We start from the raw sequence: 22794 nt of genomic DNA, 5'->3' as shown, positions 1-22794 counted from the left end.
GTAATGTTCTTATGTATGATGCCAATAAGTAGAATTTCTAGGTTAGATAAATTGCAGGAGTGGGTTACATGTATCACTGGGGGAAACATTGAGGTGAGAGAGACTATTAAGGGGGGGTAAAATGTTATTCATGAGGGGAAAGAGTTTTAGAGTTGCCTTTGTTTTCAGAGAGGAGTCTAAAAAAAGTTATTTTATTTTTGTACAAATAACCAAGTACCGTAAATTCCGGACTACAAAGCGCACCCGATTACAAGCCGCACCCACGCATTTTCACGTGTTCAATTACCGTAATTTCCGGACTACAAGCCGCTACTTTTTTCCTGCGCTTACAGCCTTGCGGCTTATTCAGTGATGCGGCTAATTTATGGATTTAATTGGCGGCCGCCATGTACGTACTTACGAACACAGTGAATAGTTTGAATTCTCTTTCTAACACCAAGCACGAGGCATTTTTATTCAACACACCTCTTAGCAGCCAAACAGCATGGAGTTGACTTCAGGTCTTAGACACTTCATGTATAAAAGCAGTCAAACACGTGAATATGGGTGGGTGCGGCTTGTAATCGGGTGCGCTTTGTAGTCCGGAATTTACGGTAGTTTTATGCATACACAAGCCACGTCAGAGTACAAGCCGCGCATGTGATAGCCGATATTGTCATCCTGACAGATCACGGCCAGTATCCCAGAGTGAGTGCAATTCATTAGCACATTGTGGGTGGTGCCAGCTTTGCCTCTGGCTCATGTATTTGAGTGTATAGACATCTGTCAAACAGCATGGACCTATATTCTGTTCACAAGTTCCTCAGTTATGGTGTTTTTATTTCATTTTTTTTTTACTTATTGACAATCTAGGTATCATACATAAAATTACAAACAGTAACCATATAATCAACATTACATCCCTCAGTTATGATGAGGAAATTTACATCCGCGATTCCACATTTCCCATGAGTCTTAGGGGCTAAAGGCGGGGCCAATGCCCGGCTCGCCATTCTGTTGTACGTGTTTAAGAATGAGCAAGTATCAGCAGTACATGGAGGGGTGAACGGGAAAAGCTCTCCTTCCGCTTGTGTCGCGGCAGCGTTATGGGAGTAACAGGACTGGTTAAAAAACACACTGGTAAAATACAGCAGCGGCGACTGAAAAGCGCGCGCCTCAGTGCGGCGCGTGCGTCAGAATTCAGAAGCCTCTGCACTCCGCAGACGCCTCCGCGCTCCGCTCCCCCCCCGTGCACTCCTTGTCTCCCCTTCCTATCTACTCCGACACCTCTGGCCAGGGCAGCTTCAGGGAGGAGCACTTCGTCCCCGTTGCGCCGGTGGACGGAGCAAATCGTTTCTGTGCAAAGCAATCGGACTTAATACTGTACGTTTTGTGTATGAGGGGCGGGTGCGTTGTTACGTGTGGGAGCCTTCAGACTGCCATCGGCCCCGCAGCTCAATCAGCAGGAGAAGATGTCTCCAGCTCACACGGAGGCTGTGAGTTTTTCAAAGCAAAATTCCGCTTTTACGGTTTCCTTAGAAACCGTAAATGGAGTGTAAATTCACTCCATGCGCTGTTCTCTCCGTCACGCAGCAAACCGGCTTTTCCAAACCCGTTGGTGACGGTGGACTTTTTTACGCTGCTTTTAACGATTGCTTTTAACTTGAAAGCTTCATCATAATGTAGCGGCGATCTGGTGCACGTTGGGTCTAATGGCACCAAAGGATTCTGGGATGCGGCCGGGCATGCGTGTTTCATTTTGTTGAACCATGACTGAAGTGTCTAAGACCTGAAGTCAACTCCATGCTGTTTGGCTGCTTAGAGGTGTGTTGAATATAAATGCCTTGTGCTTGGTGTTAGATAAAGAATTCAAACTTTTCACTGAGTTCGAAAAGTACGTACATGGCTGCCGCTAATTAAATCCATAAATTAGCCGCGTCACTGAATAAGCCGCAGGGCTGTAAGCGCAGGAAAAAAGTAGCGGCTTGTAGTCCGGAAATTACGGTACTTATACTGCCTGATATGTGAATAAAATATTTCTTTATGAATAACAGAGGTAAGCCATACACGTTCACAGCGTCACTGAAGAAGGCCAAGTGGGTGTCTGCACAGTTGTCTGCTATCTTCAGGTACAAGATCTATGGAATACAAGTACAAATACTTTCAACTGACAGATATTTACAGGGGAAAAAATGCTAAATTCCCATTTGATAGGTAAAACAGTAATACAATAGGATGATAAAATATGAAATAGAATAGAATAGAAGGGTATTTAATAATCCCTGAGGAAATTTTTTTAAAAATGCCCATCTTAAAAAAACACATAAACACACATGCATTACAAATAGAAATATCACAAAATAAAAAGATTGATAAAAAAGGTAAATAATTGGAAAATCAGTGGGGAAAATTAAAAGAAATTACTTGTAAGATGCCCTGCCAGAGAGTTGTATTGCCTGATGGCACGAGGAACAAAAGATTGTCACGCTGTCACGCTTCAGTAATTCCTAGATAATAAATAAAAACAGGACAAACATGGATTAGATAATTTAGCTGTCTGAGATTAAATTACATCATTTTCCAATATTTGAAAGGGGATTTTTTTAAAACACTCTTGCTATGATAACTTGAGCTTGTAGTAAAGAACAGCTTTAAAAATAAAAAATTAGAGACAAGACACTGATCACAGGAAGCCTGTGTGTAATACTTACAGTAACTTCTACTCTAATCACAGCATATTTCTCCCATCCACCCTTGCTGTGACTACTTATCGACTACAATACAGCCTAAAAACATAATGTTTGGGATTTTTGTCATTACGTCATTGGAAGTAAAGATACGGGGATTTTAGTGGCTGTCACTCTGACACAATCTCACAGGGCTGGTCATCACAATGAATACGGGTTCTAACGTTAGAAACTTAATGAGGCTTCTTTCATTCAACAGTGGATTCATGTCTGTTATATTTAAAAAATGCCGTTTTCATGAATGTCATATGAATTAACTTTGTTGCACATATCCACCCCGTCTTAAAGTCTGGGTTGTGAAAAGACTGTGTCTAACTTCTAACTTTAACCCGGATCGCGTTTACATAAAGGCAGCACACGGGACAACTACCTAGTTAGCATAGCATAGCATCAGTGTTTAAACAAATCCCCGTCTCTAAATCAATATTTTTTATTAAACTTTCTTTGCTGCTGTAAATCCGGCATTCTTTTCCCCTTAGTTCTATCTGAATCATGGTAGAACCTACAGATCATTGGCTACAGGCGCTAGCTTGAACCGACACCGGCTTGAAGTTCACTCACAAAGGGAGACACAACTTGAGTCGAAAGCCGGCTAGTTTCGAGGCCCCTGGTTGGTTGTAGTTACTCGTGTTGTGTGAAGAGCTGGTATGCCATGTATAAAACTTGACAAAACCATCATAAGTCCTCCCCCGCTTTCATAAAAAAAATATGACCGCACAGGCTAAGCTAATTAGCGGTGGGGGTACTCTGCAAACGACTCGGCTGAAATGTTTATAAAGCATTCACACATGTCACTTGGCTAAGGAGAACGCTTCAACTTAGTATTCAATAACATTACTTACGGGCTGAGACTGATCCCGTTCGGAAGACCTCTCCGCCATGTTTGCCGCCCGCGTCCTCCCAACTGCTGTGCTGAACAGCTCCCTCCCTCGTCAGTTGAGAGTGAAGAGTGTAAGGGGCCATTCGATTGGCTAAAAGCGAACCCGCCTGCTTTGCAATGAGTTTGATTGACAGATTCACTAGCCAATGGTGAGATTAGTCGACCCGCTCCGTCAGATGAGTCTCAATATTCACCGTAGAAAAATCTCTCACACACACGGGGAGATTCACAAACGAGAACGGGATTTTGAATGCACATTCTGCAATTCGAATGATCTGTGAGTTCACATCACATGTGTACCTAAAAATCACGTTTGTGAAGCACCTACTGTGCATTTCTGATACATTTATTGTGAATTTCTAAAATGTTTTTGTGAAAAACAGTGTGCACATTTGTGAGAAACACTCATTGTGCATTTGTAAAACATTTAGTGTGCATTTGTGAAACACAATGTGTGTGTTTGTGAAACACAGGGTGTGTATTTCCGAATTTATTTTTCACGTTTGCATAAAATGACATTTGTGAATCGGAGCGTGTGTATTTGTGAAACCGGTTGTGTGCATTTCTGATTATTGAGACTGAAATAACTCCATATCCAACCGTCTTTGTTTTACAGGATCAGTTCCATGTTTTGCTTGAAGAATTGTGGTTTCTTGGTCCGGTTTTGTTGTGTTCCAACCTTAATCCAGGTTTTAAGCAGATGTCTTGTGGATAATGGTAGTGCAGGATGAGGCCCGGTGCAATAAACTGTCTGGAAATGGTTCTGCTGCATTTGATCAGGTTTCCTCTGAGAAGATGTCAGTCTTTCAGGTTGTGGAAGCATGCAGGGTTGAGCGTTAGAACCTCTTTCAGCTTCCTCCTCTCTCTGACTCCTCACCTCCAAGATCCTCTGCGTCTGTCTTTTAATGTCCCCTTTTTCCACAGCTGATGGCACTCTGATTAGAGGGCACGCCTCTCCTCTCTGACCTGCACAGGGGATTTTTATCAGGGCGATATGCAAACTGTCAGATCGCCACAATACATATATCCATCTACAACTCGAAGCAGGAAGTGACATCATATGTCAGAATTGTTAGTTGTTTTCTTTTTGTCCTATCAAAATGACTCTGTTTCAAACTTATTTCTGTATTTAATAAGTTAAAATAATGTTTAAATACTTCTACTTTTTGAGTTATGTTTAAGAATTCCTAAGGTTAAGGCAGGAAAATGTTTTATAGAAATGTTTGGTTAATTCTCTGTTTGTGGGAGGGGCTAAGCCAGTAAGTAATGTTTGGTGCGATCTATCAGTTTGTTTGGGACCATAACTGTACATCCAATTGTTTCTTCCCCCAAATTTCTGAGTTGGTCATTTTATTTTGTTTAGTTTTCACTATGAGGAAGAACCCTGTCACAGAGTTAAGTTCACCTTCTCTGGTGAATGACGCAAACAAGCGTCTTGATCCCAGTGGGAGTCTGTGTGAACTGTGCAGCTGACTGCTGCCATAAAGCCCCATGAGCGCGATGAATCCCTGGTGCCGCTGTCTCAGTGATATCTGGACAGAGATACACCGACTCATCTTCTATTTTTGTAGCCGTACGTCTAGACAGTTTACTGCTCCTTCCCCACTCCTTCTGCACACAAGCGAATCTCACCTGAGCCTCTCATTGTGATTCAGCTCAATGCTGCAAGAAAAGAAAAAAAAAGTCTGTTTCTGTGGTTTTTTTTCTTCAGTCACTGGGAATTTAATGGATATAATGATCTATAGTGTTTATGAAGTTTGAAACATGGAGAAATGAGCGTACATCAATCACTTGAACAGAAACCAGCAGCTTTTATAAACACAGCTTTTCTTTTTTTATACAGTTCAAATCTCTCATTTTTAACTGAGGTCTGAGTCATCCAGCCAGAAATAAACTAAATAAATCATACTAACCACACCGGCAGCATCCTCAATCCCCTACAGAAGCTCTAAAGTGTTTGTAGTTTAGGTGTTTTAGTCCAAAGTTTCAACACAAAAAAGGCTCATAAACCTATTTTTTCATTTTTTTGTATTTACACATTTTACTTGCTAAAATAATCAAAAACATGGACTTTTTGCAAATAGGTCTTAAAAAGAGAGGCTTGTGTTAACTAATTCATAAGAATGAATTAATTAACAAAAGGCAATGCAAACAGTAAGTAGAAGGCAACACATTTAATTAACTTGATATTAATTAATAAATCATGGCTATTTTACACTTTAATTCTGTTTTTATTTTACTCAACTGCTTTACAGACCAATGATTTTTTTTTTTTTTTTTCAAAATTGTTTTTATTGGATTTTAGAGCAGCAATAGTAAACACATGATAACAACAATGATTACACTTTTTTTTTTTTTTTTTCCCTCCCCCCCATTGAAACCTAGAACAAAAGCAAAAAAACAAACAGAAAGGCAATACACATCCCATCACTAAGCCTAATATACACCAAAGACTTACAATAATAGTAATGAATCACTAAAATTAAGAAAATAAAATGGCAGCACAACATGTGTGATATATCAAAAGAAACTCTCCAGGGATCACGAGTAGGAGATGTGTAAAGCATTAGAACACACAAAGAAAAAAAATAAATAAATAAAACATAAAGAGGGTCTTCATAAATAGAGAACAAATAAGACCAATGATTTTTGAGTTTTATGAGAGATAGGAGAAAATCTTGCAGGAAAAACACATTTTAGACCAACCTTTATGGCTTCTGATAACAGTTTAACCTACGTTCAACAGTTTTACAATTCTTTCTCTTAACTTCTTCAGACCTGGTGTCCATGTGCGTGGACTTTACACATCGGTGGATATCACCACAGCAGTTAATTCTGCTATCAAAGCCTGAAAAACAGTGAAAAGTAAAACAAAGGCATATCAAACAGAAACTCAGGTCCAAAGAGGTTAAACTTGTTTTCCAATTCCACCTTTTATTCTTCCATCATTTATACTATTTTACCAAAAGTATTCAGTCACCCATCCAAAAAGTCAGAATCAGGTGTCCAAATCATTGGTCTGGCCACACGTGTATAAAATCAAGAACTCAGGCATGCAGACTGTTTTTTCAAACATTAGTAAAAGAATGAGCCGCACTCAGGGGCTCAGTGAATTCCAGTGTGGGACAGTTTCAGGATACCAAAACATTTTGGACAATTCCATGCTTGTGGAAACAGTTTGGATTGGGCTCCTTCCTATTTCACCATGACTGTGCATCACTGCACAAAGCAATGTCCATGAAGACATGCTTGGTATGATCGTAGCATAACAGTTGTGGCAGATGTACTTTGTAGTTCCATCCTCAGCTTGAGGCTCAGGCTGAAGATTCTTCAAGATTCATTCACTCTTTAAAACCAAACATCAGAGGTGGTGATGACACAGTAACAGTTGATGCTTTGAATATTGAATCATCCAATCTTTGTTTCCTTTTTTTTAACTCTCAATGTTCCACATAATGAGTTCCTGTTGTGGTTTCAGCCTGCCAGTATGTACAGATGGGTACTGAAAGTTACTGATACCAACGTCACATACCTGCTTCCCCAGGACTGTAAGTTACTTTAAAGACCCTCTCCAATGAAAATCACATTTTTGGTGTTTTTAACATGTTATTGTGGCACTTTTTGTGATGATGCAAAACATATTTAAAGAAAGTTTATCTTAAAACTGTATTTTTAGAGTATTTCTTTACTCAAATAATAAATCAGGGGCAGACGAGTATAAATTATGACGGTTGGCAGGCCACAGGCTCCCTGCTCCGCCCCATTCTGGTTCATCTACTTCTAGACGTCTAGATTCATGTACGTCTGTGTTTTCCTTGTCCTATTTAGCATCCGGGTGGATGGCTTAAATGTTGCTCGATTTTTTTGTTGCACAGCTAATGTTAATTTGGGGTGTGAGGGGCTTAAAGTTGGGGGAAGAGAGTGTAAACAGAGAGCTCTCAGCAATGGGCAGGGGGAGGAGGGGGGGTTGTTCCATACCAACCTTCCTGCTCACATCTTAGAGGTGAATTTTTTATGAACTCCTGCTGCTATGCAAAAACTTGGCCATAGAAAACATCATGTCATGATTTGAACTTGTCTTGTTTTTGGTCCTTGTTCTGTCTTGTTTCTGTTTCCTGTTTTATTTTGAAAGTCTCCTGTCTTGTCTGTTTTCTTGAGTTTTACTTCCTTTGGTCCCCATCAGCCCTGATCGTGTCCACCTGTGTCTTGTCTGCCCTGTCTGTATATAAGTCTGGTCTCTGCCTTCCTCCAGTGTTGGTCCATTAGTTATTCCTGTCCTGGTTGTCCTTGTCATGCCATGTTCCTCGTTTCTTGTTCCACGCCACAGTGAGTTTTGTTCAGTTTTGTCATCCTGCTCTGCAGCGCCTTTTGTTTGTTCATTAAACCCTCTAGACTCTGATCCTCATGCCTCCGCCTCTGCGTCTGGGTCCAACCGGCTCTCGAGCCACCCTGCACCATGACACATCACAGTTTTTGGGGGGGTTTGGCTTAAAATGGCATATCCATAATTAAAAGTTCACTGGGAACACTTAGAATAGATCAAAAGATTATTAAAATAGGACTTTGGTGTATGTAAACACACCTGAAATAACGAATGAATAATTTTCAGGCTAATTCTGAAACTCATGTGTACAGCATTCTGAATTAATGTTCAATTTCTGAGCAATTTATGAGTTTGTAGTTAAAAAAAACACCTATAGCCTACCATTTAGCTCTAAAAGAATTAATCTGCTTAAAGAATTCCTCCAACAAAGGTGGCTTAGATTCAAGCAGGTGAAATCAGATGATGACCCAGATGGCATTGGTGTTCAATACTGTCCAGAGGACGATTTCAATCCCAAATACTATCTTTCAAAAGTCCAGCATCTCACCCAATATTGTTTTATCTTAAAAGTCCCACAAATTATATAACAGGTCTAAATAATATTCTGAAAAAAATGTCAGATTAAGTGGTCTGATTTAACATTTAAAAACAGATTTTCTAAGGCGAAGTGAATTAGAAATATCTAAAAATAAAAAAAATAGGTTGACAGGCATTTCAACTAATGAGACTCTTAAAAGAATATGGTGTTCAGATTTTGAAAGCGCCGTTTGACATGACAGCGTCTCTTCATGCAGGAAATGAAAGCAGGTGATGAGGCAGTGAGGCGGACACGTCCTGATTTAATCCATTAGAGGCCGATTAAAGCTGTATTAAAGCACGGTCGGCTGATCTGCATTACTTTACTGAAATTTTGCGAGTCCTCACCGACCCAAGAAACCCTCTTACAAAAACACAAACAGTCACCACACTGGACAAACAACAGACAAGTTAAAGCAAACACAGAGGATACAGTTTTTGCACACAAAATGTAGTACAGCCATAAAGTTTTACTATCATGGCAAATTAAGTTTTGCAAATAGAAAAGAAGGAAAATAGACTGATGAAATTCACATATAAGGACCAGGATTTTATAAAATGTCAAGTTTCACTGTAAAAAAACACCAGTTGCTTTAGTATTGTTTAGGATTCTTGAAATAGCCTTTATTATCATTGGTTTTAGCTGGGTCAAATTCCAACTTTGGCATTTTAGGATGTATTTAGACTGGACACATTTGGTCAGCTTTAATTGAAGTTTTCTTTTCCCTTTTTTTCTTGCAGAAACAGGAGGCATTTTATTTTGTCCTCTATCAGCTGCTCTGGCATAAATTGTGTGACCAGCCGTTCATTATGGCAGCCAGTTTACAGTTTTGATAGCAGTTCTCTGACAGTCTGCAACATCCCAACTGTCAGTTTAATCACAGAGTGAGACACCATCAACAGCAACTCATTACACATTGCATCGCAGAGAGTCACAGCAGCTGAAAGTCTAGAATATGCAGCGCTTTGAGAAGCAGATCCATACCAGAATGGGGCCTTAGACCATTTGGTTCTGGAGAGACACACTGTTCATTGCAACGCAAAATCAGATTTTACTTAGGATAAGGGGCATAACTGTAGAAATAAAAATCTTTTCAAATTATGTAGTTACAGTCTGCAGCATGGTTCTGAGGGTTTTCGGGTTGTCTGGGCCCATGAAGGGTCATAGACCGAAGCGGTCGTATCTGAAGGGGAGTGGAGGTGTGTCTTACCTTGTGGCTTGTATGAACACCTCGAGGGATGTTATGAAAAGAAACTTACTATTACCGCGAGCGTGGTAATTGTATTGCGAAGTATTTTTAATGCTAATCGAAGTTACACAACCTTTTGTTGTCGTACAGTGCCCTTTTGCTACTCTAGTCATTAGAAAAGTGCAAGTACTGGCCCCTTACTGATTCTTACAGTTGCCTAGATCTGTTGCTTGCAGTAAGCCCATAAAAAACTGTGCATAAATATTTTCACTCTACAGACTCGCTGAGCGGTCTATGACCTTGACATTTACTGTGTGCCCCATACAGGTTTGCCAGTTTCCCCCCCCAAAACAGCTAGTATCCACCCATGTAGGGGCAGTTGTGAGTAAGGCTTTACCTGTTTTTGTCACTGGCTTGTTATCCTCTATTTTATTATCATCAAAATATTTTTCTTTTTCTGTCAGATATGTTGTCGTCACGTTGACACTGTTTGCATCTTCTCGCTTGTCTTCAAGTTTTCCATGTGAATTATTTTTTGACTATTTTCACATTACAAACTGCCATTGACTGTTTTTGGATTTCACACCCCTGTTGTGTGCACATCCCAGGTTTGACCCTTTCCTGCATTATCCCTTGAGTCTCAGGTTCAGTGGATCCTCTTTCTTTAGGCACCACTGTCTTCTCCACCCGTTGTTCTCTGACCCACGTTGCTTCTCACGCTGGAACACCCACGTTGTTCCAGGCTCCTCAGGGAGTGTGCAGACCAGCTCTGTGTGGTGATGCTGTTCATATTTAATATGAGCCTCAGACTGGAGAAGGTACCAGTCCTCTGGAAGACTTCCTGCCTGGTTCCGGTTCCAAAGGTACCTCGTCCTTCCAAAGGTACCTCGTCCTACGGAACCGAACCACTTCAGACCTGTCGCCTTGACTTCCCACCTGATGAAGGCTATGGAGAGGATCATCCTCAGCCATCTCCGCACTCAGGTGAGCTCAGCACTGGACCCGCTGCAGTTTGCATATCGACCAGGCATCGGGGTGGATGACGCCATCATCCTGCAGCATCAGGCCCTGTCTCACCTGGAGGCCCCTGGGAGCACTGTGAGAGTCATGTTTTTTGATTTCTCCAGTGCTTTCAACACAATTCAGCCATCACTGCTGAGGAGGAAGCTGGAGGTTGCAGGTGTGGACCAACATCTGGTTGCTTGGACCATCAACTACCTCACAGACAGGCCACAGTTTGTGAGGCTGCGTGACTGTGTGTCTGATGTGGTGGTCTGCAGCACGGGGGCACCTCAAGGGACTGTGCTCTCCCCATTCCTGTTTACCCTGTACACATCAGACTTCACCTACGACTCCCACCACTGTCATCTGCAGAAGTTCTCAGATGACAGTGCCATTGTGGGCTGTGTATCAGGGGGGGATGAGCAGGAGTACAGGGGGGTCATCACTGACTTTGTTAGCTGGTGTGAAGTTAACCACCTGCTGCTTAACACCAGCAAGACAAAGGAGCTGATACTGGACTTCAAGAGGTCCTCACCATCACAGTCACCGGTGAACATCCAGGGTTCAGACATTGAGGTCGTGGACACATTTAAATACCTGGGTGTTCACCTGAAAAACAGACTGGACTGGTCCAACAACACGGATGCTCTGTACAGAAGGGGCCAGAGTCGCCTTCACCTGCTGAGGAGACTGAGGTCCTTTGGCGTGTGCAGACAGCTGCTGAGGACCTTTTACGACACTGTGGTGGCCTCAGTGGTCCTTTATGGAGTTGTGTGCTGGGCGGGGGTCAGTGCAGGCAGAGACTTGAAGAGGCTAAACAAACTGGTTAGGAAGGCCGGCTCTGTCCTGGGCTGCACACTTGAGTCCATCGAGGAGGTGGCGGACAGGAGGATGTTAGCTAAGCTGACATCCATCATGGATAACCCCTCCCACCCCCTGCACAAAACTGTAGAGGCGCTGACCCGTCTTCAGCACAAGACTGTTGCACCCTCAGTGTAAGAAGGAGCGCTACCGCAGGTCATTCCTCCCCACAGCCGTCAGACTGTACAACACCGTGTCAAAGTGACACTCCACGGTCCCAGGGGTGTTTTTTCTGTTTAGTCATTGAGCCATTTACTTTTGTTGTAGTTGTTGTTTTTCAATTTTAAATTGTTTTTTGTTCCCGAACAGTTGTTTGTTTTTGTTTTTGGTGTGAACTTCATTAGTTATTTCTGTATTTTGAAAAAATTTGTAATGTTTTTTTTTTTTTTTTTTTTTTTTTTACAGTTTACATGTTTTGCAGACCGCATGTTTTTTACACTTTTGCAGCTGTATTTATTTAATATTTATTTCTTTATTTAATAAGAATCTCATTTTTGATAATAATTTTTCATAATAATTTTAGTAATATTTTTAATTATCTAATATAAATGTAATTTGTGATGTCCTTTATTGATGTTATATTATATAGATTATTTCTGAATGTCGTGTTGCTGCCACAGATAAATGAAATTTATCCATTGTGGGATTAATAAAGTCATCTATCTATCTATCTATCTATCTATCTATCTATCTATCTATCTATCTATCTATCTATCTATCTATCTATCTATCTATCTATCTATCTATCTATCTATCTATCTATCTATCTATCTATCTATCTATCTATCTATCTATCTATCTATCTATCTATCTATCTATCTATCTATCTATCTATCTATCTATCTATCTATCTATCTATCAGAAACAACAGTGCCGCAGAGCTGAACGACAGTGGCGCCAGTCAAAACTCCAGGTTCATTATGAAATGTATAAGGGGGAGTTGTACGCTTACAACCAGATCTTATGCAGAACAAGGGAAAGGTACTTCTCTGAAATCATTGGAAGTTGCAGCAGCAACTCTCGTGTCCTGTTCACAACAGTAAACAGATTAACTAACCCTCCAACCCAGCTACCAATAGAATTGGTTTGCACACCTAAATGTAATGAGTTTGCTGTATTTTTTAATGACAAGGTTCAGGGCATTAAAAAATCCATCAACTCCACAACACATATAACTATCGAACGGCCACCTACTCACTCTAAGCTGACTCACTTTATACCTGTCACTGACCAAACTGTCCAAGAGACCATCACCCTTCTGAGCTTGTCTACACTCTGCCTTGATGTGTTACCCACTAGATTTCTAAAGTCTGTCCTGAACAGTGTGTTGCCATCAATTACTCAAATAGTTAACATGTCTCTTCAATCTGGAATATTTCCAGAGGCCTTAAAAACTGCAGTCATTAAACCTCTCCTGAAGAAAAACGGTCTTGATCCCACTGTACTGAATAATTACAGACCTATCTCTAATCTGCCATTTTTAGGAAAGGTCCTTGAAAAAGTTGTCTACCAACAGCTCACTGATTTTCTCTTATTAAACAATTCATTTGATGTTTTCCAGTCAGGTTTTAGACCCCATCATAGCACAGAAACTGCTCTTATCAAGGTAACCAACGACATCCGCCTGAACACTGATGATGGCAAAGTCACTGTCTTAATCCTGCTAGACCTGAGTGCTGCCTTTGATACTGTTGATCATGGGATCATTTTGCACAGACTCCAAGACTGGGTTGGCATCTCTAGATCTGCCCTAAGTTGGCTCAAGTCTTATCTAGAAGACAGGAAATATTTTGTTGAAATAGGGAGTTGTGTCTCAGACTACATGGCCTTGACTTGTGGTGTGCCCCAGGGATCGATCCTGGGACCCCTTCTGTTCAACCTCTACATGCTCCCACTAGGGCAGTTAATACACAGTAATAACATATCTTATCACAACTATGCAGATGATACTCAGATCTATGTGTCACTGACAACAGGTGAATATGGGCCGGTGGATTCACTCAGCCACTGCCTCCAACAGATCAGTGCGTGGATGCAGAACAACTTTCTCCAGCTAAACTCAAACAAGACCGAAGTTATTATTTTTGGCCCACAGAAACAAAGGGAAAAAGAGTCAGTAGCTACCTTCATTCTCTGTCTCTTAAACCCTCAAATCAAGTCAGAAACCTAGGGGTAATCATGGACTCTGACCTGAACTTTAACAGCCATATCAAGTCAGTAACATCAGCGGCATTTTACCATCTGAAAAACATTGCCAAAATCAAAAACATAGTGTCAAAACCAGACCTGGAGATACTTATTCATGCATTTGTCTCCAGTAGGTTAGACTACTGTAACGGCCTGCTCACCGGCCTCTCCAAACGAGGTGTAAAACAGCTTCAGTACATCCAGAATGCTGCTGCTCGAGTCCTGACCAGAACCAGGAAGTATGATCACATTAGTCCTGTGCTCAGGTCTTTGCACTGGCTCCCTGTACCTCAAAGAATAGACTTCAAAGCAGCTCTGCTTGTGTACAAGTCTCTCCATGGCCGAGCACCAAAGTACATCTCTGACATGTTAGTGCCATATGAACCATCTCGTACTCTGAGGACCTCAGGGGCCGGCCTCCTGTTGATTCCCAGAGTCAGAACTAAACAAGGGGAATCAGCGTTTCAATATTCTGCAGCTAAAATCTGGAACAGCCTCCCTGAAGTCGTAAGACAGGCCTCTTCTGTGTTCATGTTCAAATCTGGACTTAAAACATTTCTGTTTAGCCGTGTATATGACTGAAAGGTCCTATCTGCACTTTTCTTTCCTTTCCTTCCTTTATTTTTAAATCATTTTTCAATTTTTTTCTTTTCTTTTAAAGTAAATTTTACGTTGATTATTTCAATGATGTATTGTGATTTTAATGCATTTTTCTGTTTTGTGAAGCACCTTGAATTACTTTGTGTACGAATTGTGCTATACAAAAAAACTTGCCTTGCCTTGCCTTGCCTATCTATCTATCTATCTATCTATCTATCTATCTATCTATCTATCTATCTATCTATCTATCTATCTATCTATCTATCTATCTATCTATCTATCTATCTATCTATCTATCTATCTATCTATCTATCTATCTATCTATCTATCTATCTATCTATCTATCTATCTATCTATCTATCTATCTATCTATCTATCTATCTATCTATCTATCTATCTGTTGGAGATACTGCAACCATGTTTGGGATCCTTAAGAGAACCTCACTGCCGATCATGTCCTCCACTCCTATGATTAATAAAATCGTCGATTCACTCTCCTTAAGGTCGTCCATTTAAACACACAATGGTCCCTTAAAGAACTGCAACATTTGGTACTTCCTGGTTGGCTTGGAAATGAGGAGCAGAAGGTGGGGCCCTTTATTTATCAACATAATTCAGAAAAAGGTGTTTTGTTGCTTTGTATCGATGCTAAATGTTAACCCTTTGATACTGAAGATGTGACAAATGACACCTAAAAAACACACGCTCTTTGAGTAACTCTAACTCTTCATCTGTTTATGCAATCAACGTTATACCAACAAACTCTGCGACAGAGTCAACTGATTTAAAGTGATTCCGTAAACACTTCACGACTGTTAAGTGTTGCATTTCAGCGCAAGCCTGCTCTTCTTTTAAACCGAATCCGCTGGGATTTTGTTGATTGCGTAAACGGTTGAAGAGTTCTGACAGTTGAAAGATTGTCAACACTAAAGCTCTGGTGTTAAAGGGTTAAACATTATTGACTATTTGTTCTGTAAGTATGATGAAATAACAAAAATTCGACACAGTTATTTCTTTTTAAATTTTTGCTAACATGGTGTTGACAGTTTCCAAAGACCACCAGTGTTTGTTATGAGAGCAGAGATGCACATTCTTCTCTCATTAAATGCTTCATCAAATGTTTCTTATCTCCTGCAGCTGCCACCTAAAGACCAAACAAGACGCTATGGCGTGCTGAGCTGTGCGCTGCGTGAAATCAGACTGCAGTTCTTTGGCGCAAACACACCAACGCAGGCAGTCAAGCATCACAAGGGCCGCCCGGATTGTGAGGACTCATTAATGGTCGCTGTCGTCGGTCTAATGTGTGTCAGCCGCCGCTGAGACGACATTCTGTCCTGAAGAGGAAAGGAAATAGCTGCTCATTAACCGACTTCCCCTTCACACACAAACAAACAAACAGATAAGGTCACATCGCTCAGGGAAGCGTGTTCATTTGTTGTTAGATCTAAAAAAAACAGCTTGCACGACAACACAACTTACGCTTTAACAGCGTGTCAGATATAGAAACAAAAAAGACTGCTTTAGTTTTGAATGTCAACCACAATATTGAATAGATCCAGTAATAGATAAATGTGACAAGTAAAAAGGATTTTTACCTGAAAAGATTATAATGTAGTCAATAAATTAAAACAGTAAGGGATTTTATGAAATATTAAAATAAAAAAAACTATAAATAAACAATGTATAAACTTTTTGTCAGTCAGTGAAAAATACTGTATTCTATTAAAAAAAAACAACAACAATTATAATTTAGTCTTAATTATCACAAATCAGAAACGACTTTTACAAACCGGCACTATTTTTTTAAAGTATCATCCTCTGTAAAATATCTAGAGATAATTTGAAACTGTCTTTTTAAATTAGAAATTAGAATTTATGTTTGGCCCATTTTATTGTGGAAAATTATATTTCCCCTTAAAGTCCCATTCCAATCATCTTTTTATATTTTGTTAAATCATTCCCAGTGGTCTTTTGATTATGATTATGATGTTAATAGACAAAATTTTAAAAGCTGTGTCATTTTTTCAAGACATATTTTCTGCAAAGCAACAGGAGTTCATTAGAAATTCATCTCTGAGTTGCGACCAGGACCGTTGGCGTGGAAGTTAACCTCTGCCTATTTCCCATGATTCCCTTTGCAGCCGCACAGTTTTGAGCTAGACGCCAGCTCAGACAAGGAAAACAGAGATGTCCCTCCTATCAATCAGAATTGACATCTATTGCTGTGAGGTACAGCTAAACTTTTACTCGCTTCGTCTTTGGATTTATGGCTGAAGCTCATCACTCGTTTTTTTTTTTTCTTACTGTTCCAAAAGTATAATTTCGGCACCGGTACCAAACGGTATCCATCTCTACCAGAGGTTGAGTTGGGTTTCAGGTGGAAATAAGCTCTTATGGTTCAAGCTTTCACTGTTTTAGGGATTTTTGGGGCAATTGAATGACCCACCCCAGCTACACATACACAAGCCTCCACTGTCCATTCTGTACTATTTTTGTGTGTGATGGTTAGGGTTCCATCATAGCCTGACGGGCTGCCTCTTTCTCTGTAACATGAGCTGAAATCCATTCTCTACAGAAGCTCTGTTCTCTTCTGTCATTGATCTCCCGCCTCGTATGTGACCTAAACCATCCGAGAGCATTCGAAAAGTGGTGTCTTTTTTTCTTTATAATGTGATGAAAAACATAGTCGGCATGTCACATAGGGTGTGTGAACGCAGCGGATTCCCTCCACATCTTGACGGGTGTAACCAAATCTCCACGTGTTGCAGTCTGTTACAGGTGTGACTCGCCACACACTGTAAGTCCTTTCTCTGCATTTATGGTTCTGGTTCTGACTTTGTTCTTCTTGATTACAGAACCTATCAAACAGTCCGCTTTTTGATATGTGATAACAGGATTACACTATTAATATTATTTTTATAGATTTCTATCGTAAGCGACCATGGCATAAGCGGGGTAATGCTCGACGAGGTGTGCATCATCAGAAATGAAGGAAATTTGCAGATGTTACTGACCAGTGTCATCAGACCTCGTCCTTTAATTTATAAAAAAGGGTACTTCGTCTGGAATTATCCCTTACAAAATAAATCAATAATAGTTATAGATTAAAAATGATATTACCGTAATTTCCGGACTATGAGCCGCTACTTTTGTCCTGCGCTCACAGCCCCGCAGCTTATTCAGTGACGCAGCTAATGTACAGTTATATTTGGTGGCCGCCATGAATGTATTTTCAGTTTCAGAGCACGGGTTGGATGATTTATCCAACTCCAAGCAACAAGGCATTTTTTTTGAACACACCTATCAGCAGCCAAACAGCATGCACCTCACTTCAGGTCTTAGACACTTCAGTCATGGTTCAACAAAAAGAAACCCGCATGCCCAGCCGCATCCCAGAATCCTTTGGTGCCATTAGACCCAACGTGCACGTGATCGCCACTACAATATGATGCAGCTTTCAAGTTAAAAGCAATCGTTAAAAGCAGCGTGAAAAAATCCTCCATCACCAACGGGTTTGGAAAAGCCGGTCAGCTGCGTGACAGAGAGAACAGCGCATGCTCAGGAGTGAATTTACCTCAGAGTCACAGTGACACTAGTCCATCTATTAGCAGCTCCGTAATATACGAGATGATCTTTTAAACGTACGTTTATTATTGCTATGTTATGGTTATTATGAAGCGTCTGTTCGCTCATTTTATTTTTAATTTGTGTGGTCAGTGCTTTTTTCTGGCAGAACGAAGCCGGAAGTACGGTTAGGTGAAGGCTAACATGCACTAACAACATTTAGCCTGGATGAACATGACTCGATGCGGGAAAAGCTGCAATCTGCAGCTTGGCTGAACGTAAATATGTGGGAATAACATCAGCCTTTATTTTGACGGGACACGTCTGGAAACACAAATTTACGTGATCGTTTTAACAGTTTCTAAGGACTAAGCGGAATTTTACTTTGAAAAGCTCACACCGACCCACAGCCTCCGTGTGAGCTGGAGACATGTTCTCCTGCTGCTCGTTCACATTGAGCTGCGGGACCGATGGCAGTCTGATGGCTCCCACATGTAACAACACATCCTCCCCTCGTCCACAAAACATACAGTATTAAGTCCGATTTCTCCGCACAGACACGATTCGCTTCGTCCACCGGCGCAATGGGGACGAAGCGCTACTCCCTGGAGCCGCCCTGGCCAGGCGCTCGTATCGCGCTGAGGCGCGCTTTTCAGTCGCCGCTGCTTTATTTTACTATTGTGTTTTTTTAACCAGCCCTGTTACTACCCTAATGGTGCCGCGACACAAGCGGAAGGAGAGCTGTACCCGTTCGCTCCTCCATCTACAGGTGCTCCTTGCTCATTCTTAAACACGTACAACAGTGTGGCGACCCGGGCGTTGGCCCCGCCTTTAGCCCCTAAGACTCATGGGAAATGGGGAATCGCGGAGGTAAATTTCCTCATCATAACTGAGGGATGTAATGTTGATTATATGATTACTGTTTGTAATTTTATATATGATACCTCAATTGTCAATAAGTAGAAAAAAAAATTAAAAAAACATAACTGAGGAACTTGTGAACAGAAGTGACATCCATGCTGTTTGGCAGATGTGGTTGTATTCATGTTCATGAGCTGACGCAAGGCTATCACCTTCCACATTTGCACCCAATCTGGGAGTCAGGACGTACTTTGTCGGGCTGACGGCGTTGCGTAATGCATGCGGCTTGTAGACTGACGCGGCTTATGTATGTAAGAAGCAAGCTTTATGCGTGAAAATGAGTGGGTGCGGCTTGTAATCGGGTGCGCTCTATAACCCGGAAAGTACGGTATGTTATTAAAAAAACAATAACGTGTCTATTTGTCTGTAATTAATCTTCTTTTCCTTTCTCCTTTTTCCCTTTAGGGGTTGCCAAAGCAAATCAGCTTTATGCATCTGATTTGCATATTTGGTTTGGCAAAGATTTTGCGTTGGATGCCCTTCCTGACACAACCCTCTATGTTTAATCATTGTGCTATCCTATGGGGTCAAGATGACCATTGATGTGTTCTCCCTACCATGACAAAAGTGGATGGTGGAAAGATTTCATGTAATTCATGGACACCAGTGAGGTTCACTAATCATTGAAGAAAAAAGGTTCAGAGCACTGTCTAGTGCAAGGGTGCTCATTACGTCGATCGCGATCGACCAGTCAATCTTCAAGGACATGAGGGTAGATCGCGGGACAGAGAAGATAAAAAAAAAAAAAAAAAAAGTACTTCTTAAAAATCCACCAGCCAATCAAAATCCTCATCAAGAAGTACGGGACTTGATTGACATGCAGAACGGCCAATCGGACATCCTCTGATGCATACGTCGCTGCAGGCGTGTTTAAAAACACTGAGCGCGAACTCTGTGTCATAAGAGAGTTGCTCTCTGCCCCGAATCACGTCAAGTTCCCGCTCCGCGCAAGCGGAGTGTTTATTGAAGCCGCCCCGCGAGTCTCCTCCTGCTATCAGCTCCGCAGTTCTCGCCTGATAAAAGCTATGATGCTCCCCCCATTGCACGGTTTACAGCAGAGCATGAAATACGATGGTTGCTGCTTTCTGTCTTTGTAATAAAACGCCTCATCTGTTGATACAAAACTATTTTTGTGTAATCTTACTGTGTAGTTTTTAATCATCAGTACATAAACAATAATGTTACTAATAAACATAACTAACAAACATTTACTAATAGTACTTTATATATATATATATATATATATATATATATATATATATATATATATATATATATCCAGAAGCAACGGTTAGAGGCCAAAATCAAGGCAACTCGGAAGGATGAGAGTAAGCTGACAGAGGCTCAAAGAGGTACAATGAAAAAGCAAGTACCTAAGAGATACAGCCAGATGCCTATACCTGAAGCACTGGAAACTGCCAAACAAAGGCTCTTAGCCTCGAACAGCCGCCTAAAGAGGTACACAAGAGACAATGAAGCCAGACGAATAAACAGGCTCTTCGCAACTCAACCTGCAAAAGTGTACGCTCAGTGGCAGGGTCAAAACAGCCGAGCAGACCCACCAAGGCTAGAAACTGAACAGTACTGGAAAAGTATATGGGAGAAGCAGACAGCACATAACAGCAATGCCCAGTGGCTGGTCTCTCTGAGAAAAGAACATAGCAACCTCCCTGAACAGATTCCAGTAACCATCACAGTGGCAGACATCCAAGAAAGAGTCTCAGGTATGAAGAACTGGACAGCACCAGACCCTGACATGATACACGCCTACTGGCTAAAGAAACTCACCGCACTCCACGAGCGCCTGGCAGCACAAATGAACCAGCTGCTAAGAGATTGGACTCACCCCGAATGGCTAACGGAAGGGCGAACGATCCTGATCCAGAAGGATCCATCAAAGGGTGCAGTCCCGTCCAACTACCGGCCAATAACCTGTCTGTCCACAACATCGAAGCTCATGTCAGGCATCATTGCAACCAAGATAAATAGGCACATGGATCAATTCATGAGTAACACACAGAAGGGCATTGGTAGAGACTCCAGAGGAGCCAAACACCAACTCCTGGTGGACAGAACAGTCGCTCAAGACTGCAAGTCACGACACACCAACCTGTGCACAGCCTGGATTGATTACAAGAAGGCCTATGACTCAATGCCACACACATGGATCACTGAATGCTTGGAGCTGTACAACATCAACAGGACTCTAAGAGCCTTCATAAGAAACTCAATGAAGCTGTGGAAAACCACCTTTGAAGCTAATGGGAAGCCATTTGCACAAGTGTCCATCAAATGTGGGATATACCAAGGTGATGCTCTGTCCCCACTGCTGTTCTGCATAGGTCTGAACCCCCTCAGCCAAATAATCACCAAGACTGGCTATGGATACGGACTCAGAAATGGGGCCAACATCAGTCACCTCCTCTACATGGATGACATCAAGCTATATGCTAAGAGCGAGCGTGACATTGACTCCCTGATCCACACCACCAGGATCCACAGTACTGACATTGGGATGTCATTCGGGCTCGAGAAATGCAACCGGATGGTGACAAATAGAGGCAAGGTAGTCCACACAGGAGGGGTCTCACTCCCAGAAGGAACAATAGCAGACATCGAGGACAGTTACAAGTACCTTGGAATTCCGCAGGCAAATGGCAGCCTGGAGCAGGCAACAAGGAAAGCTGCAACAGCTAAATACCTCCAACGAGTAAGGCAAGTCCTGAGAAGCCAGCTCAATGGTAAAAATAAGACCCGGGCAATAAACAGCTACGCACTTCCAGTTATCAGATACCCTGCAGGAATAATAAGATGGCCAAAGGAAGAGATACAGACCACGGATGTTAAAACACGAAAGCCTGGAAAGTGAAGGTGACAGTGGTGCCTGTGGTAATTGGAGCACTCGGGGCAGTAACCCCCAAGCTGGAGGAGTGGCTACAACAGATACCTGGAAAGACCTCAGACCTCTCAGTCCAGAAAAGCGCAGTGCTAGGAACAGCTAAGATACTGCACAGGACCCTCAAGCTCCCAGGCCTCTGGTAGAGGACCCGGGCTTAGAGGAGAAAATCACCCGCGGAGGGTGAGAGGGGCGTTTTTTATACATATATATACACATATATAGGTAGATCTTCAAGACATTGTCGATTCAAAAGTGGCTCACACGCCAAAAAAGTGTGAGCACCCCTGGTTTAGTGGGTCTAGAGGACCCAACTCCCAACGTTAAAGTGCATAGGATAGCACAAGGCATAACCAGGCTTGGGACGGTGGAATTGCGTTTTTTTTCTTTTCAGATCCCAACCTGTGAAACAGATGTTGGGATTTTTCTGACTTCTTTAACTTTTTTTATTTTTGCCCGAGGCATAGACCAACTTTGCACAGTTGCTATGGCAACATGGTCTTTGGGGTGGAGCCATTTATGATGCTGTATCTCGTTTTTTCACCGGGTTAGAAGTGTGCGTCTGTTAGTCTTTTGGTTGTTTACACCTTTTTTTTGTTGGTTTGAAAGGAAGTAAATGAGGATAAAGTCTCAGTTAAACTTTCTGACAGGAGCATCAGTCATAAACATCATGTTTTAGTTGCTTTATTTTCCATCTTATTGATGTATTCCTTAATAATGGTGTTGGGGAGATATTGCAGCTGGGAACAGCAGCGTGCGGGACGGCACTCTGACCGAAACGGATTAGGAGCCAGAGGCAGCAGGAGGAGGAGGAGGAAGAGTGATGAAGAAAACCTTTGGATGACTCATCCCATCAGGCAGCCTCTCAGATGTGATGCCAGCGCAGTCCGTTATTGGCAGCAGCCCCCAACCGCTGCGTTCCCCTCAACATGATCCGTCCCAGAGCTGTGACTTTCTGACGTCCATCATCCTGAGAAAAAAAAAAAAAAAAGATCTTCTCAGATCTTTAATCATGTCATGAAGTTGAAGAAGGCCAGCACATGGTGGTGATTTCTGTGTTTCAGCAT

At 41.7% G+C, this 22794-nt stretch overlaps 1 long non-coding RNA gene across 1 annotated transcript in view; it reads right to left on the bottom strand.

Annotated features, from left to right (window-relative positions):
* Positions 1 to 22794, bottom strand: part of LOC144986681 (uncharacterized) — a 51410-nt gene that overhangs the window by 6039 nt on the left and 22577 nt on the right. Inside the window, exons 2-5 of the long non-coding RNA XR_013650528.1 lie at positions 22562 to 22697; positions 3569 to 4572; positions 2404 to 2486; positions 2047 to 2117 (exon numbers count right to left, since the gene is read on the bottom strand). This is a non-coding gene — a long non-coding RNA (uncharacterized LOC144986681). The remainder of the gene's footprint in view (positions 1 to 2046; positions 2118 to 2403; positions 2487 to 3568; positions 4573 to 22561; positions 22698 to 22794) is intronic.

Source organism: Oryzias latipes, chromosome 17 (genome assembly GCF_053564925.1).
Source record: "Oryzias latipes strain Hd-rR chromosome 17, Olatipes_Hd-rR_3.1".
Classification (NCBI taxonomy): domain Eukaryota; kingdom Metazoa; phylum Chordata; class Actinopteri; order Beloniformes; family Adrianichthyidae; genus Oryzias; species Oryzias latipes.
Note: the sequence above shows the minus strand (reverse complement) of the source record. Positions and strands in the feature narration are given on the sequence as shown.